Genomic DNA, 18,031 nt, shown 5'->3' with positions numbered 1-18,031 from the left:
GCCGGAACATTCAGCGTCATATACCATTGTTGCATGAAGCTTAGAAGGCAGACCGGACCTAGCCGTAAACACAGAAACAAACCGAATGCAACGTTATTCTACGAGGATTCGAGTTTATAGTTTACGTTCACGTACAGGAAGATAAGACACAATGTTATCGGAGAGATTATTTTCATAAACTTTGAGATCAGTCTGAAACTTGTCACATGTACGAGCATTGCAAATGTCACGCCGTGGATATCCAAATAATATGTTAAATATGGTGTTAAAAATCTTTGTTTAGTATTCATAAAACACATTTTCATACATTTTTAATATTGAGATTCCTGATTGACCATGATGGCTTTTCCGTCCCTTGAATAATCAACACACAAACAAACAAATACAACCACACAGGCGTATACAAACTCAAATGTAACACCTGCAACAACTTCTACATAGGACAGACAGGCAGATCATTTCAAACACGTTACAAAGAATACATCACAGCCATAACAAAATTACAAAATACCTCCACATATGTAGAACACATTACAAATGCCAACCACACCTACAGAGACATCAACACAGACATGGAAATACTGCATATCCAACCAAAAAGCCAGAAACTCAACACACTAGAACAATATGAAATATACAGACGCACGAAAACACACCCCAACGATATTCTCAACACACAACTCAATTTCAAAACACATACATTCTTTGACTCTACACTACAAACGCACCCTCACAGGAAACAAGAGGCGCCAAGACCAACAACGACCAGTTCTGAAGATGACCCATAAATAGGTCGAAACATGTAAACAAGGTACGTTAAGATTTAACACAAGAAAGTCTTATCATACATATTCCGAAGTGATACAGTGTTAAAAGTTATGTAATCAAGATGTATGGATTAAATGTGGTTGAGCACACTTTCGAAGAAATCAGGTTTTTTATTGTGATGATTATGATATTTTTCTCGTTGATCTTTAGGTGGCATAGCTGTAGTAGACTTGAGAGAGTTCTGTAGTACCAGAACGAGCTTGTAAGGGATCCCGTGCAAGGGAATGAATGCTGCCAAACAAACTGGTATTTCTTCGATGTCAGATTTTAACACCCTTACCTTATAAAAATACTTCCTATAATGTAATTTAGCTGCTTCCAAGGAATATTTCAGGTGGTCCCTCATAAGAGAAAGTAAGCCTATAATTTCAATTATGTGAATTTATTTTTTATGACTGTACCTAGTGCCTCTTTATTATATTATGCATTAATTGTATCAAAGCACCTAGAGCATATTAATATTTTTCCCTTAAGAATTTATGCTCACTAAAGGCTTGATTTAAATAGCTATTAGGCTATATTATAAAAATTTATTTAGTTTTCTTCTTTAACCCGATCATTCATTCTCTTTTCCTACATATTACTCTAATAATTATTAACTTATTAAGTTAATTTATATCGTAGCCTAAATTGTATGCATTAAATAACATAGACCCTATGACTACATCATTATAAAGTACTAATGCAATGCAAACTCTTTGCTGCGGGTTATTTTTAGTAGAGTAATAGGGGACAACTCCTTGGTTGCCTCTCCTTCCTCCGCGCATGCCTAAGGAACATCATGCGCTCGAATGCTTATTCATCCTTCTTGTCTTGTAGTCCCCATATATGTATATTTTTTTTCCAACGCCGCGCATATAGACGTGTTGGCCAAAGCGCCTTTGCCTACTTTCTTGGCGATTATGATAAGGAATTCTGTTCTGAATTGGAGCATCCACTAGTTTGGATTCTGTTTGCCCCATATGGTAGTATGATATTAATATGGAAGTAAGCAGGATGGATGAAAATGAAATTGGTAATGACGAAAAAATGAGCTCAGGGTCTGTTTCCAAAAGTTACGCACCATTTGCTCTTATTGGATTTAATAAAACCAACTCCTCCTCCCCCCCCCCCACACACACACACACGCACGCACACAGAGAGAGACACACACACAGACACACACACAAACACACTTATTCAAAAGGTATTTGTGAATTCTAGAAGATGATAAATAATGTTATTTTGAATGAAGAATATAAACAAGCATTAGGCCTATTCTATTATTTGCAGTAGTTTTGGAAATAATTACAGTTCAAATATGCTGACATACGATGTCAATTGTCGTGTACAGCAGCTTTCTTTACCTGTCCATACGTCATGATTCTGGAGAGGGTTATGTTTTGTAAACAAACGCCTCCTTACAAGAAGACAAGTTAAGTTAGCTCACTAACCTTAAGAATTCAAGTAGCTCTTCCAAATAGTGAATGAGCCTGATATAATCTCTTATTATTAAACTTGCACTCTTAGGTAATGAATTCATGCTGAAAAAATATCCCAGACGCCACAGAAACATACAAAAAGACGTCAGTCGTATGAACAATTTCCTTTATCTGCAACAGAATCGGTTGTACTATTGTGCATGTTCAAATAGTGTTACGTCCCATGTCCGACATTTTTTTATGGACGTCTCTTTGAACAGATCTTGTAAAGGTAAGGCTTTGTTATTCGATAAATGTTGATAAATTACTGCTGGTACGAACGCATATTTTCTACCTAAAATAACAAGTAAATTATTCCAATCTCAATGTTTTTCTAATGTTATTACAATCTTAATTAATAGGAACTCCATGTAATAGAAATGACATATCATCATTGTTTCAAATTACATTTCAAAATATTTTGTCCAAAATTCTCTTATTTCACAAGCATTTGCTCATATTGGGTTGAGGGGAAAATTCCGGAAAAAACCTCAACAGGTAACTTGCCCCGACCGGGAATCGAACTCGGGCCACCTGGTATCGCGGCCAGAAAGCGCTAACAGTTACTCCACAGGTGTGGACGACATTCGTCTTACAGTTGGGCATAACCTCAGAAAAAATCCAACTGGTAATCAGTCCAAGAGAGCATCCAACCCACTTACCGACTCAGCTCCAGAATTTAAATATTACGAAAAGAATCCTTTGTTTAGTTAGGAGTTAATTCTCTACATAAATAGATAAGCAAACATTCTGACGATATTTGCTAATTTTTTTGTTACAATCGCAAATCGAAATATGTGTATTTCCATTAAAATTTCGAAATCGATATTATTCATAACGAAGATATTTCTCTATGCTTGGTATATAGAAAGTAAAAGGAACTGAGATGGTGACAAAAATCAGTCTACTGTATTATCTCTCTGAAAGCCACGACGATATAATTTAAACTGTAATGTTATTGTTCTGAAAGGGATTGTAAAGAAACGGTATAATAAAAGCTGGAAGACAAGAGCACCGTATAGAACAATGTACTGTGGCAGGAACTACATCCCACGAGTGTTGCGAAAAACGTGTCGAATTACCTGATACGTGGTTCCGTCATCGCATTTCATCGTAGGATTTTCTATTCATCGCACGTTTGTCTGTAAGAAGCACTATACCACCAGTGGAACAAAGACTCGCATACAGAACGAGCTTCTCACTAGGTATTGTATTTTAGAGATCTCAGATACAATTCGTAGCTTCAGATTTGTTTGTGAGCGTGATTGTTTTATTCCGGACAGCAATAAAGCTTAAGAACAGAGAAATTGTGAATTGAAATCGAGTGAATTAACTCATTACAACAGATATAACATTTCATTGTTATGTTAATTTTGTACTACGAGTACATGCAACATGTTTAAACATCCTCTGATTCCTAATATGCCTGTTTGTTATCCATGATATTCTTATTTCCGTAATGGTTTACAAGATTTTTGTTATTCTCTTCTCCTTCGACTATCAAATACCTATTCTGAAATGTTGTTTTGTAGGCTTTTCTCTTTCATTCTCTTCATGTGCTCTTACATTATTACTTTTGAGTTTCAGCTTCCTATACAATTGAAGAAAGTGCAATAAGAGATTAGTTTTAAAGTCCAATAAGTTCAGACTTAAATTCATATTAACATAATTGAAGAGTTCAGAACCATAGTGGGCCAAGCGCCATTTATTAAAAATGGAGAAAACAAGAGTTAAAATTAAGTGATTGCCATAATTTAACGAAACATATAGCAAGTACTATGAAGTATGCACATTGAAAGTAAATGATATGTCAAGCTTCATTAAACTATGATATTTAATTAATTTTAAAACTTGCTTTCTCCGGTTTTAATAAATGGCGCTTGGCCCACTATGGCTCTGAACCCTTCATTTCTTGTCAACTCACTGGAGATTCGGAGAATACTTAGCGAGACTTAAGTTGAAACACAAAACTCACCATAAACTTGCGAACAAGATGAAATTTTAATTGACCTTTTGTTCTAATCTCCTTAATTGTGAAGATAAAATTTCAATTGTTTATTAAACTTCATAGGTTGCCACATGTACTGTAATAGCAGGCCTATATTACGATACAAGGTTGGGAAGTGCGTTTTACAAAATTTCTCTCTCGCTCTGATCATTTTTCAATTTCCGAGGTTTTGTAATGCACTTCACAAACGTCTATTGTACAACATTTTTTCCACGATAATAATTTAAAAATTGCAAGTACTATATAATAATATTGCATTGAAATTTGGAGCAATATTATTCCAAAGCTTTCACAAAACTGCAATGTAAGTAACAATAAGTGCACTATAATGGGTATATTTCAGTATAGTTTTAAGTTTTGAAGAATGGTTTCCCTAGCAATAAGTTTCTTTGTGGGATTTATAACTTTCAAGGTCTAACAACAATAGCTGTAAATACATCAAAAATCACGATCGTGCAAAAAATCTTCCAACAAGAATTACACATCCCACTAATCCGTGTCATGGTCAGTGCGCATGAATCTCGGATAAACAAGAAACTTATGCTCATTTGTACATATTAATCTGCATTATTATTAGGTGCATAGAAATTCGTACTTTATTTTACAGTAGTTTATTATTATTTATCATGATTATTATTAGTATTGTTAAGGGGGGCGGTAGCATCTCGGTTAAGATGTTGCGCTGCAAACACAAAATTTGAGGGTTGAATTCCCTATGAGATCATGCATTTTCTCTGTTTAATCTTACCGGCTGTACCATGGCTCTGTTTGTACAATGGGGCAAGGTAAGGTGACAAGCACGTAGGAAGGAAATTTCCTTCTGCTATGTTGTGTAATAGGGGTAACTTTGCAATAATATTATTATTATTATTATTATTATTATTATTATTATTATTATTATTATTAGGCTTTTTCCTACACTTCTGCGGTGGTTTGCCTCCAATGCTACTTCCTCACGCTAGAGGGAAGCACACTCATCTTGTTGCGATACTGTTCTGACAGATGTCAGGCCTGTCGTGCAAGGTGTAGGGATTTACATGATGAACTGTAAGTAATGTCATTAATTTCAAGGGGTTATTCTTTGAGATATTTCAAACAAAAAAGTTTAATATAATTTTGCTTATTTGTGCTTCCTTTTCGAGATAAAAATGGTTTTATTTGAAATATATCATAGCGTATTTTGGGAAAGCCGTTGATTTAAATCCTAATATGCTCAGTCAATTTAAGATAACTGTGTATTATGATTATGAATTATTGAAATAACTTTAATTTTGTCCTTTAAATGTACAGAAATTTGATCCGAACAAATGTAACATTTGAAATTCCTCTGCAGAACGAAACGTTACATTTCTTCGGATCAAATTTCTGCACATTCAAAAGATAAAACTAAAATTCTTTGACACATTTATGATCATAAAACACTGCTCTCTTAAATTGGCAGAGTACATTGGGAATTACAACAATGGCTTTCCCAAAACACACAAAGAAATGTTTCATATAAACCAATATTCATCTGGAAAAGGAATGATAAACTAGCAAAATTGTATTAACCTTTTTTGTTTCAAATATCTCAAAGGTTAACTACTTGAAATTAATGACTTACGTTTCAGTCTGTATAATCAACATGTTTTATATTTTTGTTAAATGTACAACGGAGTGGGCCACGAAAGTTTATTCTCCATGGTAAGTAATTATTGTATTACAATGTAATATGTATTGTTCTTCAAATAAAACTTTTCTTTAATTTTTATCGTTACTCGTAATAAAACAACTAGTTACCATAAGAGTATAAATAATCATGACCAATTCTGTTGTATAATTATCACGAATATAAAACAGTTATAATTTCAGATTCCCACAACGACATTATTATGTACATTATGAAGAATTGGCAGTAAATCCCGAAAGGACAAAGTATATGATTATATCTCTTGACCAGAATATAGTACGAAATGGAACCACAAAAATTGGAGGTTTATCCTTCGAAGAGGTGGAAAAATTCAAATATCTTGGAGCAACAGTAACAAATATAAATGACACTCGGGAGGAAATTAAACTCAGTATAAATATGGGAAATGCCTGTTATTATTCGGTTGAGAAGCTTTTGTCATCTAGTCTGCTGTCAAAAAAATTGAAAGTTAGAATTTATAAAAGCAGTTATATTACGGATTGTTCTGTATGGTTGTGAAACTTGGACTCCCACTTTGAGAGAGGAACAGAGATTAAGGGTGTTTGAGAAAAGTTTCTTAGGAAAATATTTAGGGCTAAGAGGGATTAAGTTACAGGAGAATGGAGAAAGTTACACAACACAGAACTGCACGCATAGTATTCTTCACCTGACATAATTAGGAACATTAAATCCAGACGTTTGAGATGGGCAGGGCATGCAGCACGTATAAGCGAATCCAGGAATGCATATAGTGTGTTAGTTGGGAGACCGGAGGGAAAAAGTTCTTTGGGGAGGCCGAGACGTAGATGGGAGGATAATATTAAAATGGATTTGAGGAAGGTGGGATATGATGTTAGTGACTGGATTAATCTTGCGCAGGATAGAGACCGATGGCGGGCTTATGTGAGGGCGGCAATGAACGTGCAGGTTCCTTAAAAGTCATTTGTGTTGTAAGTATGAAGAGTTGTGGATTTGGAATGATGGGAGTCGTGGCTCTTGTAGTCAGCATTATGCTAGCATTCGCTTGGAGAGACTTGGAAACTAGAAACAACAATAATAATAATAATAATAATAATAATAATAATATTAGCAGTAGAAGCAGCAGCGATGGTGGTGGTGGTGGTGGTGGTGGTAGTGATGATGATGGGTAAACCAACAGAATTTTGTGAAAACAGAATAGTTGGGGCACTGTAAAATGTGATAATGCAATTGGTACGAGAAGGATTTTAATAATACCAAGCAATAAGATCTTAAATGAAAGAATTAATATCTCAAAAACTATTTGACACAACTTTACGACATGTAGTATGTAATATTAGTATGATAATGTGCTGGTATGGTCAAAATTTCAAGTTCAGATGAAAATAGTGGATTTTAGAAATTCCATAGTTGCAGTGCCTTAAGAATGATACACAGTGTGTTCAGTTAAGTTTATTACGACCGCGATGTCTAAAGGATAAAGTTTTACTAATGAACTCGGTTGTGCGGTAGTAAGATCTATGTAGGCCTATGTGCAAGTCTTTAGAAGGGTCGTTTCACGCCTGGCAATTACACTATTCTGTTGTTCGTTTGCGTTGTGGAATACTAGAAGTTAGCTGGTAATTTTATTAGGACCTCATATTTAATTTTCTATTTGTTCTTTATATAATGATATATTACATGTCTTGTATAGCTATTAATTATAACGTTGTAAATTTTTAACGGATTAGAGGAGAGTTGAAAATGGCTTCCATTCAGCTTGTTACACACATTGGAACGTTACATCATTCACTGTCTAACTCGTTCAACTATGCAGGACTTCATTTCGATATGATCACAAGTGACTGAGATTGTCGTTAAAAGTCCTCTACTTTTTTTAAAATCGATGTTTCGTAGATTATTATTTTCACAAGGTTGTGCAGGAAATTGTCTAGATCTGGAGAGAGAGAGAGATGACCAAGCGGTAATACCTCCTCTTATGATCAATCTTTTAGGACGAACGTATATTTAGGTGCGGAAATTTTGAGAAACATGTAGCATCGTACTTATGAGCTGCAGATCAATGGTACTAGCTGTCAAAATATTTAGTAAAATATTAAAATATAAATAATTTCCAGAATTTTTTTTCTTTACACTGTAAATTAGATCCGTCTTCCGATCCGGAGAATGAAAACAGTATTTTATATTCGGACAAACATATAATTATTGATAAAATTATGTGCTGCAATAAACTAGTTATAACATTAAATTATGAAATACTGTATAAAAGTATATTATAGGTCCCAAGCAATGTGTAGAGAACAGAAAACAAGAAACGTAAGTAACAAAATAGAAGTATGACAAGATTAGTTAGTATCTATGTGGAGTCAAAGGAAAACACTCAATGTTTCAGTATTTTTAAATTTTATTTATTTATTTAACTAGCTAGCTAGTGAGTACAAATTAAAGTTATAAAAAAAATATGTTTCTAGCCACTACCGTAAGAGCCAGGCTCGTGTATGGTGTGGTCTTAGCCAATAATATAACATAAAATTTACATGGACAATTTACTAAATACAGTAAGTAACTTAATTCAAACCAATAACACACAGGAGCAAAAAAAAAAAAAAAAAAAAAAAGAAGAAAGAGAAAAAAAAAGAAAAAAAAACATAATTAATATAAATTTACAATCGGACAGAAGCCAGTGATATTCGATAAAACATGGATATAGTCGACAAAAATAATATATAAAAAATACACACATTTGTTAATATTGTATATCATGAATAATTTTATAAATTTCTTTTTTAAAAGCTTCAATTTTAAAATACTTCAAATTTGGAAAATGGTTTGTAATTTTATTATAAAATCTTGAGCCGAAACTAGCACCATGTTTAAGAGCTGCACTTGTATGAAATTTAGGCTCAATTAATGGGAAAGTACACTTTTGTCTTCGAGTACATTATTCATGTCGATTATATTTGTTTTATTTGATTTCTGTGGTAGTAAGTTAGTAAACTATATCTATAAATTTCTTCAATAGTTAATAGTTTAAAATCTGTATAAACAAAATTTGTTGGGTAATCCGAATCTTTGGTTAGACAAATTTTTATCAATCTTCTATGTAAAAAAATTAATGGATTAAGTACAGATGATGCTACTCCACCCCAATTTATTATACCATATGTATTAATGATTGTACTAAAGCTAAAAATATTATTGTCAATGCCTCCTTAGTGATAAAATTTCTAAGTGTTATGAATTTATAAATTGTCTTTCTTATACTTGTAAACATAAAATCAAATTTGTTTATCCCAACGTAAATGCTGATCTATAATAATTCCTAAATACGAGGCGCATCCAGAAAGTAAGTTTCCCGATTTTTTCCCCTTGAAAGTAAACGTAATTAGCCGTGTCAATTGCGCATGCGTAACAGATCTATGACGTATCAATCATATGCCATATGTCATATTCCTGATGCCAGTAGCGTGGCAGCAGTGGTCCGAAATGGAAGCTCTTATTCCTTCTCCCGCCGCCTGCGAGGTTCGGTCGGTGATAAAGTTCTTTAATGCACAAAGCATAGCGCCAATTGAAATTCATCGGCAGCTCTGTCAGGTCTATGGGCCGAACATCATGAGTAAGCAGATGGTGCGTCGCTGGTGTAGGCAGTTTTTTTCCGAAGGTCGTCAAAGTGTCCATGATGAAGAGCGCAGTGGACGACCGTCCCTCATCAATGATGATCGTGTTGAGCTGGTGTGGCAGTGTATCATGGAGAACCGTCGCTTCACGATTACGGAGCTGAGAAGCTATTTTCCGCAGATATAGCGATCCTTGTTGCATGAGATTGTCACTAAGCACCTGCTGTTCAAAAAAGTGTGTGCCAGGTGGGTGCCGAAAAACCTGACACCCGAACACAAAATGCAACGTTTAGGAGCAGCACTGACATTTCTGCAACGGTATCACGATGACGGTGACGAGTTCCTCGACAGGATCGTCACGGGCGATGAGACTTGGATTTCGCACTTCACCCCGGAAACCAAGCAGCAGTCAATGCATTGGCGACTTAGTGGATCTCCGGTCAGGACGAAATTCAAACAGACGCTGTCGGTACGGAAAGTGATGTGCACGGTGTTCTGGGATAGGAAGAGCATTCTGCTCATTGACTTCCATCCAAGAGGTGAAACAGTGAATTCTGACCGTTACTGTGAAACACTGCGAAAATTGCGACGTGCCATTCAAAACAAGAGGCGTGGAATGCTTACTGCAGTTGTTGTGCTCCTCCATGACAATGCTCGTCCACATACGGCTCGGCGCAAAGCAGTTGTTTTGACGGAATTTGGCTGGGAGTTGTTTGATTACCCACCCTACAGTCCTGATCTTGCTCCCAGCGATTTTCACGTTTTCTTGCACCTCAATAAATTCCTGTCCTCCGTTGAGCGTTTTGACAACGACGAAGAGGTGAAGACGTCTGTCACACGCTGGTTCCATTCACAGGCGGCAGAGTTCTACGACAGAGGGATACAAAAGTTGATCCCACGATACGACAAGTGTCTCAATTCTGATGGTGGCTATGTTGAAAAATAGCTGAAACATTGCTGTACCTGTTGCCAATAAATGTTTTCCTGAAAGTGTGTGTTCTTTTTAAAAAAAATAGGGAAACTTACTTTCTGGATGCGCCTCTTATTTGACATGTGGAAGGTGTTAGATGTGGGCAATTACAATAATTATTTGTTAATTCATTACATGAAATATTATGTATTACCAACTGATAATTGTATGACTTGAGGCTTCCCCGGCGTTTGATGTAGAATAACTCTTTTTCCCGGGTTCTCAGCCAGGTGAGTTTGAGATTTACTTCCAAGCTTTCGATGGCTAGCTCTGCCATCTTCTTCAGGGAATGAAGTGATGTGAGACCATATACTCGCCAGAGCTAGCCATCACGTGGCTGAGAACCCGAGAAGAGTTATTCTGAGTGATAATTATTCATAGGTGGAGGTAAACCTTTCGTTGTTAAAGAAAATGGAATATAGGTAGTTTTATTAGTATTTAAGGACAGGTGAGTCATTACTAAACTTATTGCAAAGAACCTCCACAAAACATGAACGCATTCCCCATTCAAAACTATGTCATAAAGAATAGGCCTACATATTTGCTAAATTTGTAGACTATCATGAAATTTTCTAAGGCTTGGTTTAGATTCATAGACTTGTTTTATAAGTATTGACGTCATTATGACTCCAAAAGTATTACAGTATATGTAGGATATTTCTTAGAAAATTTTGTAAAACACCACTAATAATAATAATAATAATAATAATAATAATAATAATAATAATAATAATAATAATAATAATATTATTATTATTATTATTATTATTATTATTATTATTATTATTATTATTATTATTATTATTATTGAGTTTCAATGTTAATGAAGGTAATCAATTTAATTCGTACAATTTAGAAATTAAGCAAAATATTTCCTATTATTATTATTATTATTATTATTATTATTATTATTATTATTATTATTATTAATAGAGGATTCATGTTATTGGACAATTTATGAGCCAGTCTTTCCATCACATGCGAGTACTTGCTTTTCTTCTTGTTCTTATTGTTATTCCTTTCTGATCTATATGGGTAAATTTTCTTGGTTGCTACTGTTAAGACTGTTAAGTGGTGCGTGCGTGCAGAGTTGTTCATGCTAAACCTTGCACAATAAAATATTATATTGAAGCTTCTGTTGTGCAGACATATTTGTTGGTTGATATTAAAAGAATAAGTGAGGAAAAGTTAATTTCACTACTTTGTATACACATATACATACATGGTATAAACGATATAAATTTCCAACATTATATAGGCTATCCATATCAGTCTGCTGAACACACTGTCCAGTGATATTTAATTATTTCTTATAATGTTATTTTAATTTGTAAATATAATTTTTAAGACTGATATTAGTCACCGGCGTAGCTTAGTCGACTAAGACGCTTGCCTTCCAATCCGGAGTTGCGCTCGGGGGTACTGGTTTGATTCCCGCTTGGGCAGAATACCTGGTTGGGTTTTTCCGAAGTTTTCCCGAACCGTAAGGCGAGTGTCAGGTAATCTATGGCTTATCCTCGGCCTCATCTCGCTAAACACCATCTCGCTATCTCCAATACTATCAACATTAAATAACCTAATATTTGATACAGCGTCGTTAAATAGACAACTGAAGGAAGATTGATAGTGTAATTATTTGTTTACATTTTGACTGAACGTGAATACCATTGCCATTGACTTAGCATCCAACACATACCAATTCGCAACAGATACACAACAAAGGAACAAACGACTGGTTTAGCATAGATATCGGGTAAGTATGCATATTATACTGGATGTTTATGTTTAAATAAAGTATAGCAAATTTGCACACAAGGCAGTATTGGTCATAAATAGAAAAAGACAAATGTTCTTATGAACATGATACGTAGTATCTATGTGTTCTATGTGATTATAACGCATTATCAAACATCCTTCAATCCTACGTCTCAGAGAATAACGTACTCTTACGAACGTACCTGGCGTCTCTCGGATTTGCTGACATTCATTATGCACATGCTCCTGCAACGTTTGTACATTGCCGAATGATGTGTCAAACACCAAGGTCTTTAGATGTTCCCATAGTCAAAGCCAAAGGGTTAAGTTTTCATATGATCGGACCCATATGAATTCGGACATCTAAAGACTTCGCAAATGTGCAATTCTTCGAAAAAAAATTAACATACATTTTTTTCGACAACTTCAACAACCATTCTCTCCTGAGGGGTCTGTCAGAAAGTGGTTTCCGTTCATGTGGAAATACAAGAGAAAAAACCAACAAATGTCCTCTAAAATGTTCATGTGTGATGAAAAAGGAAGTACGTGGATCTCATGATTATAAATCTGTTGTTCGAATAATTCTGCAGTGCTTGGGAAAAGTGGCATAACTCAGTTTCCACACACCTTTTTTGATAAATTATTGACAACTTACACTGGTTTATGTCGATTTGATTTTTTTCTGTATGAATTATTGTAATGGGAGAAATACTTATGTATTTTTTTCCAAGCGAGCAGATGTTCTGTAAGTTGTCAATAAATTATCAAAAGAGGTTTGCGGAAACTGACTTATGTCACTTTTCCCAAGCACTGCAGAATTATGTGAGATGGAATGACAACTTTGTTGTTACAGTTGCAATTAACATTTAGCTGTTAGTCCAATTCATAATGCCAGTAGGAAGGTGGAGATGGGAAGTCGTAAGGAAGTTTCAGAAGCACACCTGATTCACATATATAATCAAGGAATGTGAGGGGTTGATCTGCTAGATAGATAGTGTCATCATCTTACAGATCACGTTTGCGATAAAAGGAAATGGCGTTGGAATTTATTCTTAAGCGAACTGAATATTGCTGTTGTTGCTTCTTCCAGTATCTTTGTCCAGATAGTAAAATCAGCCACTTGAAGTACCCAAGAGTCATCGCAGTGACATTGATCAAGTCTGGTGTGGAACGCAAAAGGTTAAGGGGACCAACATCGCCTACTCTTCAAGGTGTGAGATATGGTAGAATCAACTTCTTCATGGAAGAAACCACACAAGGTAGATGTATAGTGTGGATGAAAAATACAAGATTAATGTGCAAAAATGTGGAAAGAGCTCGACAAAAATGTGTATAATGAATTTTTCCATACGAAATAAAGTGAACATTTCCACAGATCCAAAAAAAAACTCGCGTACTAAGTGTCTTAGACTCACAAGTGGACGTAATGTTTTCAATTTCTTTGCAAAATTAAGATAGTTATTCATACATTCCATTTATAAATTGTAATAATTGCTGCCTAAACAATAAAAAAGCACACATATAGTTGAGGGGTTAGCTGGAAGAAGGGCATAACTCAGAAAACACAGTTTTGAGATTATCAACAAAAACTATCTGTACTCTGCATCTCTTGCTGGAATATGACACTATTCACAAATATTGTAGAGTATTACGTTCTCTTGCGACTACAATGAGTTCCATGGTTAATGTTTAAATATTGTATGAGAACGAAATATTTTTTTTTTAATTATGCCCTTCTTCCTTAGAAGAGGGTTGAAAATACTGCAATACTGTTAAGTTTTCTATATTTCTAATTTTCTATAGGAAAAGCTAGATATAGGTCTATACTACAATAATGAAGATAATTACGATGTTTGTTCTACAAAAAGGAAAAAAATATATACGTATATGTTCCTTTACTAAATTCTTATCACAACATTAAAAATAATTATTAATCCCACTTATTTCAAGTCATCATTTTAACTGAAAATACCTAAAACACTATACCACTTTAAGTAATCTAATAACCTAACATAAATAACATATAGAATCTTGTGAGGCCTATTGCAGTGTTTGCCTTTCATATCTGTAATTACAGTATCACCTAGTTTCACTATATTTTGTACAGTTATCACTCGTTTCTTAGATATTTTAAACAATGACAGAATAAAGGACTTGCATAAAAATTCTTCTCACTCATGATACTGTATAGCCAAGAATATTCTCGGTGCTGTGGTTTTACAGTTGTTTGAGGTGCTTAATGGCCCTCCTATCCAAATATCTCATAAGAAATATATCCTGTTGGTTTTTGATTATAGTTTCCCCAAACTCCTCAAATGGAAAATGGCTTGTTCCTCTGTAGACATCTCATATTTCTTCGGCAGCAACTGGCTTAATGTTTTGTTGCTAACCTGTCAGAAATATTGTCTTTCCTAAATGACTGACTACTAGCCTGGATCGAATATTTTATAGCACTGCATACGCCTATATTAGTAGTACCTTATATTCATTCGCCACTGACAAAAATAAATAGTAATACTGTATTTCTTTCACAATTTTCCTGACCTACTTGCGTAAGCTTTGCCGTAATTTCGTCATCTCTTGCTAGATTATTCTTTCATAGTTTGTCAAACCGTTTCCGTTTTCTACATTTCCGTATGTAATTCAATTTCACTGATACTTTCAACATCGGAAAGGTTAGGCCTATATTCACTTCCATTAGGTGAAAGATACAATAGACCAGAACATTCGTCAGACAACGCGACCACCCTTGAAGTTACCTTCGCCGGTCCTCGAACCACAGTAGTGAAATGGAAGACGGACGCAATTCAATAATACCTCTACACTGCAATCTATGAGGAGTGGTGGTTGGCCGAAACACCACCAAAGAACGCATATAGCCATTTTACGGATAAACGAAACGTACTTCGAATTACGCCCTTCTTCCAGCTGACCCCTCAGTTGTCAATAAGATTTACCCCTTTACATGCCAACGTTTCCAATTTGGGAACATAGTCTAACATAAATAAATAATTGATACAAAGAAAAAAATTAAAATAACCATAATTAGAACACTCATAAGAAATATAAAATGAAGCTTTAAAACATTTTGAATATTTAAATCAAGCCAGCCTTTCAGAGGTTAAACAAGTCTACTATGTGAACTAACGTGTTATTAAGTGTGCTCGAAATAAGTGAGGAGATAAAATGTTGCCATTGTACAGGAACATCATTTTATTTCTACTAACATTTTTAATATTAACCTGGCTCTACCTTTAGAGAACCGGAAACACCGTTCGCTACCCCTTCCACGACTGTAGTTCGATGATACTGGCGTAAAACACAAACAAATCAGTCTACTAGATATAGGAGGGAAGAAACGTAGTTCATCCATTTACGTAAACTAGGAAATATCACGATGTTATGTTCGATAATTTTCATTAGGTTTTTGTTTAAACTTAATACAGTACTGTATTAACAATAAGTGTTTTTACGCACGAACTGAGTTAGCCATGCGAACGTATTCATTATACAGTGTATATTATTCTGTCTACAGCACATTAGCGTACACTATAGAGAATGAAGTTAAATTGAAAAATAATCATAATATGGATTTTTAAACACATATTTGGAAATGGTGGCCGTTCATTTCGATACAGGCTTCAATTCTTTTGTGCATATTGTCGCACTATAGACTATTGCATCTAATTCCAATTGCCAGTTTCGTCCTTCGCACTAGTAACTCATGTTGAAATAATTTTGTACCTAGTCTATAAAAGAGTACCTTACGTACTGTAAATTCAATCTTCACTTCTGCCCGACCCTCACAGATAAAATTACTCAGACATGCTATCTACTGTCCGTCCAAGTGGTTATGCCGCAGGATCGTAGAATGGAGGGAAATCACGTGACAGTTAATTACTTAACGAGGCCCTTTTATTTAAGTTATTTTAAACAGTTTTATAATATTACGTAAACGTCCAATTCCTAACAGAAATTAATGTTTTCAGAAAAGAGCTAAGACAGCCCTGCTTTTACAGAGGGGCGAACAGAAGGAGGTGGAGGAAATAGGGATGCGACGTAGGCAAACGGACAGTACCTGTGCGAAAATATGATTCAATATTGAAAGCTCTTTGGTCACTGGAAAACGCGAACATATTTCTGGAACGTACTATATTCTCTAACTACTGCTGTTTGCTATATGCGGTCTTGGGTCTGTGTGTAGAGGGCAGTTGGAACTTCATTAGTAGAAGGGGTGGGAGCGAAGTACATTCAAAAACTCAGGTACAATAAAAATTGAAGTAAAAATAAAATGATATCCCTGTATAACACACCAGACTAGCTTAGATTCATTAAAATGCTCTTCATAGAAAGACATCTATAGCCCCATATTAGATCGCCTACCGCTAACCTACATACTTACTATGTTTGACTCTACATTCAATGTATTTCCGAACAATCATAATTTTTTTGAATGAAAACTTGTTAAAGCTAAACAAAGGTCGTGACTAGCAGACGAAAATTTACGACTTGTATTATGAGTGGAAAATTGTGACTTATTTTCCTAGATTGTTGTGACAGTAAAGATTAAGGTGACTATTACACTCTTACTACGTCATACTACTTTTGACCAATAAAACGGCACGAAAGGACGTATTTCAACCAATCATGGCTGCTTATCGCACAATTTTATCGCGTCCCTAGCATTTGTTTAATTTTATCGCGTCCCTAGCATTTGTTTCTTTGTTTGCCAACATTTGAAACTGCGCTGGTCTGGACATCAAAATTTATATATATATAATTACCAGGGAACGGATTTATATGGACTAAAAATATATGAAATATGTAAATATATATGTAGTTATTTTTACCAAAATATGGAATTAAATATGGATTTTTACCAAAATATGGAATTAAATATGGACTTAAAATTATAAAAAAATGACTATGTACGTTAAATATTGGTACATTTTAATCAAACTAAACAAAAAATATAATGGACGTACCTTATCTTCCAATGTAGTTTCAACAAAACACAATTTTTATTGTCTGTTACCATAACAATAGGTTACAAACATTTCTTTCAAGTGCTGAAAAGTGAATCTTCTTCTATTGTCTCTGAGGATAGATTTATACTGACTAAAAGAGCGTTCGACGTCACAAGAAGTAACTGGTACATAATTCAATTTCACAATGTCTGCTGGGGATAAGTCCAAGTTAATCTTCACTGTTGATTCACCACTCATCACAGCAACAACCTTTTGTAGTTCTTCATATCCAGGGTTTTTTGAAAGTACAGTGTCCACCTTAGCTCTTACTGCATCTGCAACTTTACCTCTACCACGATTCAGTTGTTCCACAGTACTATTTATAATTTCAAAACTTTCAGATAGTGAAAGGTGCCTATTTTGGAGACTTTTGAGCGTTTTTATGATGCATGAAAATGTATGCTGAATGTGAGCTAAGTCATTCTTCACACTTATGTCACAGGGAACTGTTTTCGCAGTATCAATTGAGACTGCATCTTCAGAGTCCAATGCAAGGAGAACATTGTTAATAGAGTCTATATGTTCGGCATAATATTCAACTGCTTCTAGCCATGTACCCCATCTAGTTAAAATTGGCTTTGGTGGCAATGGAATTTCAGGGTACATTTCTTTCAACACGTTAACTCTACTGGGAGCTTTGAGAAATACTTTTTTCACTGATGAAATCAACAAATCTACTTTAGGGAAATTGTCTCTGACCACTTCTGCCACACGATGA

This window comes from Periplaneta americana, chromosome 4 (assembly GCF_040183065.1).
Source record: "Periplaneta americana isolate PAMFEO1 chromosome 4, P.americana_PAMFEO1_priV1, whole genome shotgun sequence".
Lineage (NCBI taxonomy): Eukaryota > Metazoa > Arthropoda > Insecta > Blattodea > Blattidae > Periplaneta > Periplaneta americana.
The sequence above is the reverse complement of the archived record's forward strand: the minus strand, read 5'-3'. Positions refer to the sequence as shown.